General features: G+C 43.6%; 1 pseudogene; it reads right to left on the reverse strand.

Moving 5' to 3' along the window:
• The window catches only part of LOC106579342 (probable leucine--tRNA ligase, mitochondrial), a 50,632-nt pseudogene extending 40,250 nt beyond the window's left edge, over nt 1-10,382 (reverse strand).
• Nucleotides 10,383-17,504: the final 7,122 nt, after the last annotated feature.

Below are 17,504 nucleotides of genomic sequence, written 5' to 3' on the forward strand. Positions count from 1 at the left end.
TGCATCGACTAACGAGTCTGACGCTTCAGACAGAAATCGGTATCCTTGGTAACTGCCTGGGCCTAATTTGTAAAGCCGAGTGCTGGATGATATTAGTCTAAGTGAGCGCCTTCGTGCCGAGGTAAAATATACAGACATTGACTAGAGAAAAGAGTACCTGTAGATCTAGTAATATAAAGAAGTCCCTACGGTCATTAAAATAGATGTGCTTGCCGTGTTAATACACCGTTTTTCCAGTTTAAATGTGCCCATTATCTAATGTAGTGAGGAGGACCTTTAGCAGACCTGTTGTAGAGAAGAGATGAACTCCTGATTGACAGGACAGGCTGTCTACCTCGGTTCATTTCTCAAAGTTACATCAGCCAAAAGAGAATATGTCAGAGGCAAACCATCATCCTTGTTAACAGTCGATGCTCCACAACAACCCCAGGGCCAAAGTCAAGTCTCTAACTCGCCCACTACGACTGTATTGCTTACATTTAACCTATGGATAACCTATGGATAACCTATAGATAACCTATAGATAACCTATGGATAGAGGAGGAGCTAAGAGAGAAACTTGTCCACAGAGTGGAAGACTTAGATGTATATTAGGGAGGGACTTGTCCATCCAGGCCAGCAGGACAGCCTGACAGACAGGAGTCCCAGGGCAGGGGGCTGATTTTGGGCATGCAACACATTGGCATGGCTATGCTAAAGTGTATGTGTGTCCACCCACACAAATCCCAAAAGCTCTGGTTCCATCTGTGAAGAGACGAGCTGCAGGCTGAAAGCAGAGCAGAGCCACAGGCAGTATAACCACTAAACATCACACCACAACTAGGCTACAGGGAAGGGATTTTACTAAACGTCACACCACAACTAGGCTACAGGGAAGGGATTTTACTAAACATCACACCACAACTAGGCTACAGGGAAGGGATTTTACTAAACATCACACCACAACTAGGCTACAGGGAAGGGATTTTGTCTCTACAAGTGTAATCAAATTGAATGAATGAACTAGTCCATACGACAACTAAAATAATAGTGGTTAAGAAGACAGCATTACAGCCTTACTGCTGGTAGCCCAGATGCAGCCTACCTGCTAAGAAAAATAAAGTCCATATGAAGACAGAAATGTAGCCAACACTGTGACCCTCTGAGTGGATGAGGGTATTTGCTTAGTAAACAACCAGCAGGGCAAAGCTATGAGCAGCAAATACACAACAAACACACCTGCAGATATATTCAGTCACAGTCACAGCTGCATGACATACAGCAGGTTGTTAATGGATTAGTAAACCCTGAGGGCTTATTGACTCAAGTGTGATGGATGAAACATCAGGGTTGTGTTCATTAGGGCATGCAACGGAAAACAAAAATGTGTTATTGCACCAGTCCCTCCCTGCTTCAACATGAACACGACCCAGGCGATAGTGCTCATAATTACTCTACTCCTCCGTCTCCTCTTTGCTTCTCCTGAACCTCAGTCTCTCTCCAACGCCTAGCCATCTCTCTCTGAGTGCGAGGGAACGAAACCCTGCTGCTTACAAAACAATGACAGGCCCGTTGTGCCACACTCACAACACTGACAGCACTTTGTCAGGCTCCATTAAATCAGCCCCTGAGGATTCATCCAAAATGGCACCCTATTCCCTATATATTGCACTGCTTTGGACCACAGCCCTATGGACCCTGGTAAAAAATAATGCCCTATAAAAGGGAATCTGGTGCCATTTGGGACGTAGCCTGAGAGAGGAGGGCCTACAAAACAACACACACCAAAGAGGCGCTGTCCGTCTCGCTAAGGAGGGGGAGTGGGTTGTTATTGTGACAAAGAGAAGAATGGCTGGAGTAATGGTTTAGAACAGTATACAGAGGGAGGGAGGGAGGGTAAGAGAGAGAGAGAGAGAGAGAGAGAGAGAGAGAGAGAGAGAGAGAGAGAGAGAGAGAGAGAGAGAGAGAGAAGAAAAGAGAGAAAGAGAGAAGGGTCACAGTGAATTCTTTAGTAACCATTTCAAGCTGTGGGTGACTGGCTGCATTAGGGGACACAGTGACAGATCCGAATGGTGTCTCTGGGGAGTCATTTGTCACCAGTGGTTTGTAGGACACCAACGGTCTGATCATCATCTCTCTTAAAACACCAACACACATCTTTCACACTTTTCTATGAAGAGGAGAGTAGTCAACACATTAGAATGGACAGGGGAGCTTGCATCCCTCCCTGTCTTACCCCTGCAGAAACACTTAAAGGCAGATGTCTTAGAGGAACTCACCAACTTAAAGAGTCATTGTTTTGACATGAAACCTTTTTATGCCGTAATCATGTCTGATAATGTGCCATGCGTAGGTAGTCCCACTGAAAAGTGGTCTTGTGGCTAAGAGCACTTAGGTAAGTGCAATGTAGCGTTGGGCCAGGGACAATGGGGGCACTCTTAAAGCTACAATATGCAAATCCTTTTTCAGAAAAATGGCAGCCCCACCAGTTGAGGCTGGGGAAATGTCCTTTGAAATGACAATTGAACTAATTCCCCGATCCCAGTTCGACCTTTTAAGAGCTGAGTTAGAAGGCAAAGGCAGAGCAGCATCTCTCTCAGTTTAAACAGCCTCCACACACACACCTCCTGCAGAACAGAAGCTGACTGATTCAGACTAGACAGAACATCAAGGCCGTAATGACGATGGATCAGGGCTTCCATTACAGAGAAGATGTAAAGAGAGCGAGAACGGACGGTGACCTTGAGGACTACACACAAAGTGCTTCACAGCTGTATGCTTCTACGTGACTAACCTGGAGTCGTGACAGTACAGTTTGTGTGAATGCATAGAGAGAGAGAGAGAGAGAGAGAGAGAGAGAGAGAGAAAGAGCCATAGAGACAGACATGCATAGAGGGGTGGAAAGGAGAAATGATAAAAGTTACCAGTATGGGCAGCTAAGCTTTTCACAGTTGAATCTCCAGCTACTGTCAGGGCCAGTCGCTTTGGATAAAAGCGTCTGCTAAATGGTATATTAATATTATTATTATTATTATTATTATTACCTGGTGGCCCCTCATCCTCTGGAAGTGTCCGATGGTGTCACTGATGGTGTAGACCCGTACATGGCCCATGTGGAAATGGCCAGAGGGGTACGGAAACATAGACAGGACATAAAACTTCTTCCTAAGGGAACTCTGGGGAAGACAACAAACACATGCTCAGGGAAACAGACTTCACGAGGCTCGTGAGAGCCTCACCATCAATAATTATACAGACTGTTTGACAGGAACTAGCCCTACAAATCTGTGTCTGGCAACATGTGATTGGTGTATAGCTTACTGTACAGTTGAAGTTGGAAGTTTACATACACCTTTTAAAAACTCAGTTTTTCACAAATACTGACATTTAATCCAAGCAAAAAATCCCTATTTTAGGACAGTTCGGATCACCACTTTATTTTAAGAATGTGAAATGTCAGAAAAATATTAGACAGAACGATTTATTTCAACTTTTATTTATTTCATCACATTCCCAGTGGGTCAGAGGTTTACATACACTCAATTAGTATTTGGTAGCATTGCCTTTAAATTCCTTAACTTAGGTCAAACCTTTTGGGTAGCCTTCCACAAGCTTCCCACAATAAGTTGGGTGAATTTTGTCCCATTCCTCCTGACAGAGCTGGTGTAACTGAGTCAGGTTTGTAGGCCTCCTTGCTCGCATACGCTTTTTCAGTTCTGCCCACAACTTTTCTATGGGATTGAGGTCAGGGCTTTGTGATGGCCACTCCAATACCTTGACTTTGTTGTCCTTAAGCCATTTTGCCACAACTTTGGAGGTATGCTTGGGGTCATTGTCCATTTGGAAGACCCATTTGCGACCAAGCTTTAACTTCCTGACTAATGTCTTGAGATGTTGCTTTAATATATTTACAAAATTTTCCTACCTCATGATGCCATCTATTTTGTGAAGTGCACCAGTCCCTCCTGCAACAAAGCACCCCCACAACATGATGCTGCCACCCCCGTGCTTCACGGTTGGGATGGTGTTCTTCGGCTTGCAAGCCTCCCCCTTTTTCCTCCAAACATAACGATGGTCATTATGGCCAAACAGTTCTATTTTTGTTTCATCAGACCAAAAAGTACGATCTTTGTCCCCATGTGCAGTTGCAAACCGTAGACTGGCTTTTTTATGGCGGTTTTGGAGCAAGGCTACTTCCTTGCTGAGCGGCCTTTCAGGTTATGTCAATATAGGACTCGTTTTACTGTGGATATCTTCACAAGGTCTTCACAAGGTCCTTTGCTGTTGTTCTGGGATTGATTTGCACTTTTGCACCAAAGTATGTTCATCTTTAGGAGACAGAACGTGTCTCTTTCCTGAGTGGTATGACGGCTGCGTGGTCCCGTGGTGTTTATACTTGCGTACTATTGTTTGTACAGATGAACGTGGTACCTTCAGGCGTTTGGAAATCGCTCCCAAGGATGAACCAGACTTGTGGAGGTCTACAATTTTTTTCTGAGGTCTTGGCTGATTTATTTTGATTTTCACATGATGTCAAGCAAAGAGGCACTGAGTTTGAAGGTAGGCCTTGAAATACATCCACAGGTACACCTCCAGTTGACTCAAATGATGTCAATTAACCTATCAGAAGCTTCTAAAGCCATGTCATTATTTTCTGGACTTTTCCAAGCTGTTTAAAGGCACAGTCAACTTAGTGGATGTAAACTTCTGACCCACTGGAATTGTGATACAGTGAAATAATCTGTCTGTAAACAATTGTTGGAAAAAATACTTGTGTCATGCACAAAGTAGATGTCCTAACCGTCTTTCCAAAACTATAGTTTGTTAACAAGAAATTTGTGGAGTGGTTGAAAAACGAGTTTTAATGACTCCAACCTAAGTGTATGTAAACTTCCGACTTCAACTGCACGTTCATGCCAGTATTATAAACATTTTTCAAAACAAAAATTTGCTTTTTGTTCTTAATTTAGGGCTAGAAATTAGGAATAGCAGTGTGGGTGAAGTTAGGGTTATGATTAGGTTTAAAATCAGATTTTATGACTTTGTGGTTAGGCCTAAGAGTTATACAGCCTAGGTCAGTGCAAAACTACACTCCTAGCTCCTGGATTCTTTTGTCTGTATTAAGGTTGCACATTTTGGGGAATATTCAGATGTGGAAACTTTCTGTGGGAATTAATGGGAATATATGGGAATGAATGGAAATATATGCAAATTGATATTAATACCATTTTAATGTTGATGTTTTTTTGCATTGGATGTATTTACCATATCATATGTAGACAGAAACACACACCTTTTACCTTATCATAAGTAGACATAATTGCAAATGATTAAATCCTTCCAATAGAAATAAAAAAAACAATTTAGTTTTGAATTGAACTTTAATGAAATGAGTTGACTCTTCACATGGGATGATTTCACTGAAAAACAAAAGAAAGGGAATATTGAATGATCCCCAATGATCCATCGCATCTCCCAAAAACTTTTTCAACATACATCTGTAAAATGATTGTCTAAAAACTAAAGCTTTGGTTGTCTTCCTCTCAGGCTTCCATGTCTTCTCCCTGGACCTCCTCAATGTCCACCTCTTGAACATCAGGCTCTGAGACCTCATCTTCACTGTCACTTTCCAACCTTGTTGAGGATGGCTCGTTTTCAGGCTCAAAAAGCTTCAAATTTGCCCAGATGGCCACCAATTTTTCAACCCTTGTATTGGTCAGCCTGTCGCGTGCTCTTGTGTGTGTTCCCAAACAAGGTCCAGTTGCGCTCTGAGGCGGCTGATGTTGGTGGGATTTGGAGGATGATGGAGGCAACAGGGGAAAGAGCCTCAGATCCACAAAGTCCCTTCAACCAGGTGGCTGATGAGATATGTTGGCATGACTGCCATATTGCATCTCCATCCCAAAGCCCTAGCTTGGAAGTGTACTTTGCAAGACTGCCAAGAACCTTGCCCTCATCCAGGCCAAGGTGGCGAGACACAGTAGTGATGACACCTTAGGCCTTGTTGATCTCTGCACCAGACAGGATGCTCTTGCCAGCATACTTGGGGTCCAACATGAACGCTGCAAAGTGTATGGGCTTCAGGCAAAAGTCTTCACGCTTTTTGAATATCAGAACTGCAGTTTCCTCTGCTTGGAGCAACAGTGAAGTGGAAAGGGGAGTATGGATTTCTTCTCTTACATCTGGCATTGCCTCCCTCAATCCATGCAATGGCTACTGCTATAGGTTTCAGGAGTTTCAGGCTGCTTACCATTCACTCCCAAAATACATCATCCAGGAGGATCCTCTTGATGGGGCTGTCCATATCGGTAGACTGTGATATGGCCAGTTCTTGGAGTGACTCCTTCCCCTCCAGGAGACTGTCAAACATTTTTTATTTTTCATTTAACCTTTATTTAACTTGGCAAGTCAGTTAAGAACAATTTCTTATTTACAATGACGGCCTAGGAACAGTGGGTTAACTGCCTAGTTGAGGGGCAGAAAGACAGATTTTTACCTTGTCAGCTCTGGGATTCGACCTAGCAACATTTCCGTTACTGGCCCAACGCTCTAAACACTAGGCTACCTGACACCCCAAACATGATGACAACACCACCCCAATGGGTGTTGCTGGGCAGCTTCAATGTGGTGCTCTTATTCTTCTCACTTTGCTTGGTCAGGTAGATTGCTGCTATAACTTGATAACCCTTCACATACCTATCCATATATCATTGGCTCTCTTGTAGAGTGTATCCATTGTTTTCAGTGCCATGATGTCCTTGAGGAGCAGATTCAATGCATGAGCAGCACAGCCAATAGGTGTGATGTGAGGGTAGGACTCCTCCAATTTAGACCAAGCAGCCTTCATGTTCACAGCATTGTCTGTCACCAGTGCAAATACCTTCTGTGGTCCAAGGTCCTTGATGATTGCCTTCAGCTCATCTGCAATGTAGAGACTGGTGTGTCTGTTGTCCCTTGTGTCTGTGCTCTTGTAGAATACAGGTTATGGGGTGGAGATGATGTAGTTCATTATTCCTTGCCCACAAACATTCGACCACCCATCAGAGATGATAGCAATACAGTCTGCTTTCTCTATGATTTGCTAGACCTTCACTTGAACTATGTTGAACTCTGCATCCAGAAAATGAGTAGATAAAGCATGTCTGGTTGGAGGGGTGTATGCTGGGTGAAGACCATTCAGAAATCTCTTCCAATACACATTGCCTGTGAGCATCAGAGATTAACTGGTTCATACACAGCTTGAGCAAGACATTCATCAGCATTTCTCTGACTATGTTCCTCCATTGAGTCCAAAAAAAATCTAATTCCAGGAGGACCATGAGCTGTTGCTATCGATAAGGTGTATGATTCATAATTTTCACCTCGAATAGAAGTAGAGGGACTTTTGTCAGAGGTTGCTTGTTGTGAGTGCTGAGGGAACTTTATGCACTTGGCCAGATGATTCTGCATCTTTGTTGCATTGTTCACATATGATTTGTAACAGTATTTGCAAATGTACACAGCTTTTCCTTCTACATTAGCTGCAGTGAAATGTCTCCACACATCAGATAGTGCCCGTGGCATTTTCATGTAACAATTAGAAAAACATGAGTAAAGAAAAACAAATACAATTCCATGTACAGATAAATAGTTAAAAGCAGTTAGATTAAACAACTCCTTTGTAAGATAAATGTTTTAAAATTAAACATGTATGGAAACAGGTGAATTAACACTCCTTAGTTAGCAGGCTCAAGCAAGCTAAAACCCACATGGTAGCAAAAACTAACAAGCAGAAATTGTTAAGTTAGAAATTATTTAAACACACTTTGCTGTAGGCTACTATTTACTAGTTAACAAATAATCATGTATGTCATATAAAATAGATTCACCCCGCCCAGTATCATAATCAAAACTTACCAGAAAGCATGTAGTCCTTGGCTCAGACTGTGTAGTAGTGTGGGCTCAATAGCATCTCATTAGTGTGAAAGATCTTGAGAATCAGCTGTACAGTCATGGCCAAAAGTTTTGAGAATGACACAAATATTAATTTCCACAAAGTTTGCTGCTTCTGTCTTTAGATATTTTTGTCAGATGTTACTATGGAATACTGAAGTATAATTACAAGCATTTCATAAGTGTCAAAGGCTTTTATTGACAATTACATGAAGTTGATGCAAAGAGTCAATATTTGCAGTGTTGACCCTTCTTTTTCAAGACCTCTGCAATCTGCCCTGTCATGCTGTCAATTAATTTCTGGGCCACATCCTGACAGATGGCAGCCCATTCTTGCATAATCAATGCTTGGAGTTTGTCAGAATTTGTGGGTTTTTGTTTGTCCACCCGCCTCTTGGGGATTGACTACAACTTCTCAATGGGATTAAGGTCTGGGGAGTTTCTTGGCCATGGACCCAAAATATCGATGTTTTGTTCCCCGAGCCACTTAGTTATCACTTTTGCCTTATGACAAGGTGGTCCATAATGCTGGAAAAGGTATTGTTCGTCACCAAACTGTTCCTGGATGGTCGAGAGAAGTTGCTCTCGGAGGATGTGTTGGTACCTTTCTTTATTCATGGCTGTGTTCTTAGGCAAAATTGTGAGTGAGCCCACTCCCTTGGCTGAGAAGCAACCCCACACATGAATGGTCTCAGGATGCTTTACTGTTGGCATGACACAGGAGTGACGGTAGCACTCACCTTGTCTTCTCCGGACAAGCTTTTTTCCAGATGCCCCAAACAATCAGAAAGGGGATTCATCAGAGAAAATGACTTTACCCCCAGTCCTAAGCAGTCAAATCCCTGTACCTTTTGCAGAATATCAGTCTGTCCCTGATGGTTTTCCTGGAGAGAAGTGGCTTCTTTGCTGCCCTTCTTGACACCAGGCCATCCTCCAAAAGTCTTCGCCTCACTGTGCGTGCAGATGCACTCACACCTGCCTGCTGCCATTCCTGAGCAAGCTCTGTACTGGTGGTGCCCCAATCCCGCAGCTGAATCAACTTTAGGAGACGGTCCTGGCGCTTGCTGGACTTTCTTGGGCGCCCTGACGCCTTCTTCACAACAATTGAACCGCTCTCCATGAAGTTCTTGATGATCCGATAAATGGTTGATTTAGGTGCAATCTTACTGGCAGCAATATCCTTGCCTGTGAAGCCCTTTTTGTGCAAAGCAATGATGACGGCACGTGTTTCCTTGCAGGTAACCATGGCTGACAGAGGAAGAACAATGATTCCAAGCACCACACTCCTTTTGAAGCTTCCAGTCTGTTATTCGAACTCAATCAGCATGACAGAGTGATCTCCAGCCTTGTCCTCGTCAACACTCACACCTGTGTGAACGAATCACTGACATGATGTCAGCTGGTCCTTTTGTGGCAGGGCTGAAATGCAGTGGAAATGTTTTTGGGGGATTCAGTTCATTTGCATGGCAAAGAGGGACTTTGCAATTAATTGCAATTCATCTGATCACTCTTCATAACATTCTGGAGTTTTTGCAAATTGCCATCATACAAACTGAGGCAGTAGACTTTGTGAAAATTAATATGTGTCATTCTCAAAAATTTTGGCCACGACTGTACATGTGATAGAAGAGTGCACTGCATATGTGATGGAAGAATGCACTGTGCATGTAGAGGGTTGCAATTCCATTGAATTGGGGATAGTTTAACCAAAATATGCCACAAGACCTAGAATTGCCTTATGTGTATCCCACAAAAAAAAGGTTCACTGTTAGAGGGCTGTTGATGGTCGTGACAACAGTAACCAAAAACAGAGACAGACAAACAGGAGACTGTGAATAGGTTACTTCATTACTAAGCATATTACGCCTATGAGTCAAGAATATTACACAGTAAGTGAATGATTTAATTAATGTTTTAGAGTCTACGCAAACCAGAAGGCCTCCTAAAGGGAACACTAAACAGGGTTCAACCAGACAGACACACATATATAAACATAGCAATAGGCCCAGGTTCTAATGTCCCATGATGACTATGGTTATTCTGAAGGATGCTTAATGACCAGAGTATGGTTTAATATTAGGCTAGATTATAATTGGAACTAAAGCCAGGGGTGTTTTAAAATATTCATCTGACAATCTTTCCCAGAAGCCTCTACTAAGGGCCAACATATAGCAAAGAGAGAACTTAAGAATTGCTGCCAACTCACCTCCTCCAGCGTATCCCTCTGCCACTGCTCCATGATACGGGGGTGCCACCAGTGCTCCACCCTGCGTCTGGTGACCGCTTTATAGTCCCTGTCCCAGACCCGTCTCGCTAAACAGGGTCCGAGCCCCGGCTCTGGGGCAGGAGGTGGGGCAGGGGGGCCATGAGGGCACGGTCAGCCCTGGACCTGGGTCTGCCCAATCGCAACCTGAACAGGCCACTGTCACGCGGGCAGAGAGACACTCTGTACGCTGCCATCTGCATGCCTCTGTTACCTAGGCAACACAAGGACACAGTTCTATTAGTCAGTGCTCTGCTCACAAGAAAAGACAGCAGAGCACACAGAAGCTGCAGCCAAAGCCTCAGTCAGCTCGTACCCATTCTTAAGGAAAATAGGCTGCTAGGAACAGGATGAAAATAACAGTCTAGAGTTTGATTCTGGTTAACAATAGTTGGTGAGTAATACCTGTTCATTAACACAGTAATAGATGTTCAGATCACATAAGGCAAAAACTTTGCTGAAAAAAGGTGCACACATTCACACAGTCGACAAGGTAACCCAAGGAGACATTATTAGGGTAAATCCATTTGAATTCAATCATTTTTTGACAGCACTCCTTTTGATTTCAAATAAATCTACCATACATATTTTCCCATTGCAGAAGTGCTCAGAAAGTGACCTTTTGTACACGAATGTGCTCAAAGTTTACCCATTTTCCATATCCCACCATACCATGAGAAATCCATGTCGACATCACTGGAAAAGATCAACGAGATTGATATCATTTAAAAGCTTACAAACAGGGTTGTCAAACAATTTTATAATGTCTGTTTTTATTTTATAAATGTATGATAGATAGATAGATACTTTTTTCATATTCGCATATGGTCATAGCTTAGACCCTATTTTACATCATCTTAGATTTTTGTGTTGTACTCACCATCGGTTGAAACAACATTCTCTTGAATACAGGTATGAGTATCATGTTTTGGCTGATAAAATGTACTAAAATAGGTATAAAATCTATTTTAAACTTTCAAATGGTACCACAAAGTTGGTTGGAGGTCCACACATCAGAGAATGTTGACTTGAATGGGAATATCAGTTGTTTTATATGCCGTCAATCCTCCATAGAAAACTTATTGAAATCATAGAAGTATTGATAACAGAACAGCCATGACCATTTAAGTTGACATTCGACGGTGGTAGTAATTAGATGTTAACATGTTTATTTTATTTAAAATGTCGACGGTGTACCAGCCAAATTGCAGTGGTCACATGGTGTGAAATAGGGTCTTAACATATGCAATTATATATATTTTTTATCTGAGTTGACGTGTTTTTTGATAATTGACCTTACATATACAAATGTATGTATATACAGTACCAGTCAAAATTTTGGACACACCTAGCCATTCAAGGGTTTTTCTTAATTTTTACTGTTTTCAACATTGTAGAATAATAGTGAAGAAATCAAAACTATTAAATAACACATATGGAATCATGTAGTAAGCAAAAAAGTTTTAAACAAATTAAAATATACTGCTCAAAAAAATAAAGGGAACACTTAAACAACACATCCTAGATCAGAATGAAATAAATAATCTTATTAAATACTTTTTTCTTTACATAGTTGAATGTGCTGACAAAAATCACACAAAAATAATCAATGGAAATCCAATTTATCAACCCATGGAGGTCTGGATTTGGAGTCACACGCAAAATTCAAGTGGAAAACCACACTACAGGCTGATCCAACTTTGATGTAATGTCCTTAAAACAAGTCAAAATGAGGCTCAGTAGTGTGTGTGGCCTCCACGTGCCTGTATGACCTCCCTACAACGCCTGGGCATGCTCCTGATGAGGTGGCGGATGGTCTCCTGAGGGATCTCCTCCCAGACCTGGATTAAAGCATCCGCCAACTCCTGGACAGTCTGTGGTGCAACGTGGCGTTGGTGGATGGAGCGAGACATGATGTCCCAGATGTGCTCAATTGGATTCAGGTCTGGGGAACGGGCGGGCCAGTCCATGGCATCAATGCCTTCCTCTTGCAGGAACTGCTGACACACTCCAGCCACATGAGGTCTAGCATTGTCTTGCATTAGGAGGAACCCAGGGCCAACCGCACCAGCATATGGTATCACAAGGGGTCTGAGGATCTCATCTCGGTACCCAATGGCAATCAGGCTACCTCTGGCGAGCACATGGAGGGCTGTGCGGCCCCCCAAAGAAATGCCACCCCACAACATGACTGACCCACCGCCAAACCGGTCATGCTGGAGGATGTTGCAGGCAGCAGAACGTTCTCCACGGCGTCTCCAGACTGTGTCACGTCTGTCACATGTGCTCAGTGTGAACCTGCTTTCATCTGTGAAGAGCACAGGGCGCCAGTGGCGAATTTGCCAATCTTGGTGCTCTCTGGCAAATGCCAAACGTCCTGCACGGTGTTGGGCTGTAAGCACAACCCCCACTTGTGGACGTCGGGCCCTCATACCACCCTCATGGAGTCTGTTTCTGACCGTTTGAGCAGACACATGCACATTTGTGGCCTGCTGGAGGTCATTTTGCAGGGCTCTGGCAGTGCTTCTCCTGCTCCTCCTTGCACAAAGGCGGAGGTAGCGGTCCTTCTGCCCTCCTACGGCCTCCTCCACATCTCCTGATGTACTGGCCTGTCTCCTGGTAGCGCCTCCATGCTCTGGACACTACGCTGACAGACACAGCAAACCTTCTTGCCACAGCTCGCATTGATGTGCCATCCTGGATGAGCTGCACTACCTGAGCCACTTGTGTGGGTTGTAGACTCCGTCTCATGCTACCCCTAGAGTGAAAGCACCGCCAGCATTCAAAAGTGACCAAAACATCAGCCAGGAAGCATAGGAACTGAGAAGTGGTCTGTGGTCCCCACCTGCAGAATCACTCCTTTATTGGGGGTGTCTTGCTAATTGCCTATAATTTCCACCTGTTGTCTATTCCATTTGCACAAAAGCATGTGAAATTTATTGTCAATCAGTGTTGCTTCCTAAGTGGACAGTTTGATTTCACAGAAGTGTGATTGACTTGGAGTTACATTGTGTTGTTTAAGTGTTCCCTTTATTTTTTTGAGCAGTGTATATTTTATATTTGAGATTCTTCGAAGTAGCCACCCTTTGCCTTGATGGCAGCTTTGCACACCCACTCAAACCACATCTTCTCTGCCTAGCTACTCTATAGTCTCTATGGGACATCAGTGGAATGCCACAAATGCCACTATCCTCCAGCTAGAGCAGAGAGAGATATATAGAGAGAAAGAGACATAAACAAGGTTGTGTCTGTGCATATGAGAGTGTGTAGGAGAGAGAGAGAGATAGAGAATGAGATGTTTCTATGGTTACATTGACCCTTGTGAATGCCATATCTTTACCATGGAGAGCCTTGCATAAACCTTGAGAGATTCAGGCGATGCAAATCACGTTGTTCCAAGTTCACATTGGGTAAACACATTAGCATTTGTGTAAGATAATAGTTTTATGTGCTTGTTAGTTATTCAAGAAATGAATCACGAATACCGTTAATGAGAAACATAGCTAGCTAGCTAAGTAAATCGCGATTCGAGCTATCCATTCTTGACATGACACTGACAGCCACATTAGCAAGCTAGTGACTTTTGTAAGCTAGATGCATTGTTGAACGTCTATAAAAAAAAAAAAATTAAAAGCTTTGATCACAGGGTTTGAAGTTACTCACTGTGTTCAATTTTCAAATCCTTGCGTTAAGCGATATGGATTTTATCATCATCCATTATCTATATCAGATTCAAAATGTTCTTGTGCACGTAAAGTCGTTGTATTCCCCCTGTTGTCGTAGCTCACACCTCCTCCATGTGCGCCGCCATGTTTGTTTTTAAAAGCTTTATTGACAGCTTCCTTTTAGAACATTGTAACAGGGTGGGTTCCAAAGTACTTTACTGATAAACATGAATGTTTTTAGTTTTTTTTGTTAATTACTATGAATTTTAAATTAAGAGGTTAAATATACATTTGAGATATCATTTTCTACATGTAGGGGTTAATGGGTTCTTCAGCTGTCCCCATAAAATAACCCTTTGAAGAACCCTTTTTGGTTCCAGGTAGAACTCTTTTGGTATTAGGTAGAACTCTTTTGGGTTCCATGTAAAACCCTTTCCACAGAGGGTTCTACATGGGACATAAAACGGTTCTACCTGGAATCAAAAAGGGTTCTCCTATGGGGACAACCCTTTTGGAACCATTTTTTTTCTGAGTGTAGCATGTTACATGTCATCTGTGTGGCACACTTTTACGGAACCCTAGACTTTATTTTATACCCAAAACATCATCCAAAACGGGTCTGGTCTGTTCCACAACTCAACTGTTTGGGCAGCCAGGTGAGTTAGGGGGTCTCTCTTACAGTGTGTGGCTATCTCTCTCTGCAGCTGTGCTCATATATTGATTTTGTGTGTGACTGTGTGTGTGTGTGTGTGTGTGTGTATGTGTAACTGTGTTTGTGTGTGTGTGTGTGTGTGTGTGTCTGTGTGTGTGTGTGTGTGTGTGTGTGTGTGTGTGTGTGTGTGTGTGTGTGTGTGTGTGTGTGTGTGTGTGTGTGTGTGTGTGTGTGTGTGTGTGTGTGTGTTGTCGTGTCTTTGATATCATTAAACTGAAGATGAATCTTTATAAAAAATTCTCTGTAATTATTATTACATTGACATTTTTTTTACATTTTTACATTATTACGTGATTAAACTACTTAATCATGTAACTGTAATTAGCTAGGAAGTCGGGGCACCAAGGAAAATATTCAGATTACAAAGTTATAATTTTCCTAATATAACTTTCATATATTTTAATATCTGATCACATAGTCTTCTGATTAATGAATTATTCTTTACCTCACGTTAGTCTCATTCCAAACGTCGTAAATTGTTGGTTATCTGCACGAACCCAGTCTTCACTATGAGTCATCCATACATCAATTGTCTTAAAATCATTTATTTACTAACTAAGTACACACAGAAATGCATAACAAACATATGGTTACAAAGAAATGATAGGGGAATGTGCCCTTGTGGGCTAATTAATCGGAATTGCCGACTAATTAGGGCCGATTTCAAGTTTTCATAACAATCGGTAATCGGTATTTTTGGCCACCGATTTGCCGATATATATATATATATATAATTTTTTTATAAATATTTTTAACTAGGCAAGTCAGTTAAGAACACATTCTTATTTTCAATGACGGCCTAGGAACGGTGGGTTAACTGCCATGTTCAGGGGCAGAACGACAGATTTTTACCTTGTCAGCTTGGGGATTCAATCTTGAAACCTTACGGTTAACTAGTCCAACGCTCAAACCACCTGCTTTACATTGCACTCCACGAGGAGCCTGCCTGTTACGCGAATGCAGTATGAAGCCAAGGTAAGTTGCTAGCTAGCATTAAACTTATCTTATAAAAAACAATCAATCAATCATAAGCACTAGTTAACTACACATGGTTGATGATATTACAATTTTATCTAGCCTGTCCTGCGTTGCATATAATCGATGTTGTGCGCATTCGCGAAAAAGGACTGTCGTTGCTCTAACTTGTACCTAACCATAAACATCCATGCCTTTCTTAAAATCTATACACATGTCACGTCCTGACCAATATAAGTTATTTTCTATGGTAGAGTGGTCAGGGCGTGACAGGGGGTGTTTTTGTGTTTGTTCTATGTTTATAATTTCTATGTTGTAGTTCTAGTTTGACAATTTCTAGGTTGGGGTTTATTGGGTTGACCTTCAATTGGAGGCAGCTGGTCCTCGTTGCCTCTGATTGGAGGTCATATTTAGTAGGGGTGTTTCTGCATGTTGTTTGTGGGTTATTGTCTTTTGAGTAGTTTGTTGTCCTCGCTGCGTCACGGTTTGTTGTGTTGTATTTTCAAGTTAATAATGTATTGCATCCAGTTTCACTTCTAATAAATATGTGGAACTACGAAAATGCTGCATCTTGGTCCGCTCCTTTGAACAGCCGTGACAGAATAACCCACCAACAAAGGACCAAGCAGCGGAAGAAGAAGGAACAGCAGGAGGAATGGACATGGAAGCAGATTTTGGACGGTGAAGGACCCTGAAGTCAGGCTGGGGAGTATCGCCGACCGAAGGAGGAACTTGAGGCAGCGAAGGCAGAGCGACGATACTACGAGGCGTTATATGCAACGAAAGGCAAGTGCGAGAGGCAGCCCCAGAATTTTTTTTTTAGGGGGGCACACGGGGAGTTTTGCTAAATCAGGTTGGAGACCTGAGCCAACTCCCCGTGCATACCGTGGGGAGCGGGTGACGAGGCAAGCACTGAGCTATGCAGTAATGCGCCCTGTATCGCCCATACGCATTCACAGCCCGGTGCGCTTGGTGAAAGCTCCTCATCGTTGTCGGGCTAAGATTGGCATTCAGCCAGGACAGGTTGTGCCAGCCATAAGCTCCAGACCTCCAGTACGCCTTCACAGCCCAGTACATCCTGTTCCTGCTCCCTGCACTCGCCCTGAGGTGCGTGTTACTAGTCTGGTGCCTCCAAAGCCAGCCCCATGCATCAGGCCTCCAGTGCGCCTGCCCAGTCCAGCACGTCCAGTTCCTGCTCCCCGCACTCGCCCTGAGGTGCGTGTTACTAGTCTGGCGCCTCCTAAGCCAGCCCCACGCATCAGGCCTCCAGTGCGCCTGCCCAGTCCAGTACGTCCTGTTCCTGCTCCTCGCACTCTCCCTCCAGTGCGCATCCATAACCCGGTCCAGCCAGTGCCTGCTGTGAGCACTGGAGGAGCCCCCAGCGACGCTCCTCAGCCCTGAGCCCCCAGCGACGCTCCTCAGCCCAGAGCCCCCAGCGCCCTCAGCCCAGAGCCCCCAGCGACGCTCCTCAGCCCAGAGCCCCCAGCGACGCTCCTCAGCCCAGAGCCCCCAGCGACGCTCCTCAGCCCAGAGCCTCCAGCGACGGTCTGCAACCCAGAGCCTTCAGCGGCGGCCTTTAGCCCAGAGTCTTCAGTGGCGGTTAGCTGTCCGAAGCCTCCAGCGGTGATCCATGGTCTGGTTCCTCCGGACATACAGAAGCGGGGGGGGATCAGTGGGCGGTGGGGGTACTACGCCCGGAACTAAGAGCCGCTGCCATAGACATTAGTCACCCACCCTTTGTGTGTTGTATTTTTATTTATTTTTTTGTCTGTGTGCATTCAGAGTCTGCACCTTTGGGGGGGGTACTGTCATGTCCTGACCAATATAAGTTGTTTTCTATGGTAGCGTGGTCAGGGCGTGTTTTGTGTTTGTTCTATGTTTTCTATTTCTATGTTGTAGTTCTAGTTTGTCTATTTCTAGGTTGGTGTTTATTGGGTTGACCTTCAATTGGAGGCAGCTGGTCCTCGTTGCCTCTGAT

This window comes from Salmo salar, chromosome ssa02, assembly GCF_905237065.1.
Source record: "Salmo salar chromosome ssa02, Ssal_v3.1, whole genome shotgun sequence".
In the NCBI taxonomy this organism is placed as follows: domain Eukaryota; kingdom Metazoa; phylum Chordata; class Actinopteri; order Salmoniformes; family Salmonidae; genus Salmo; species Salmo salar.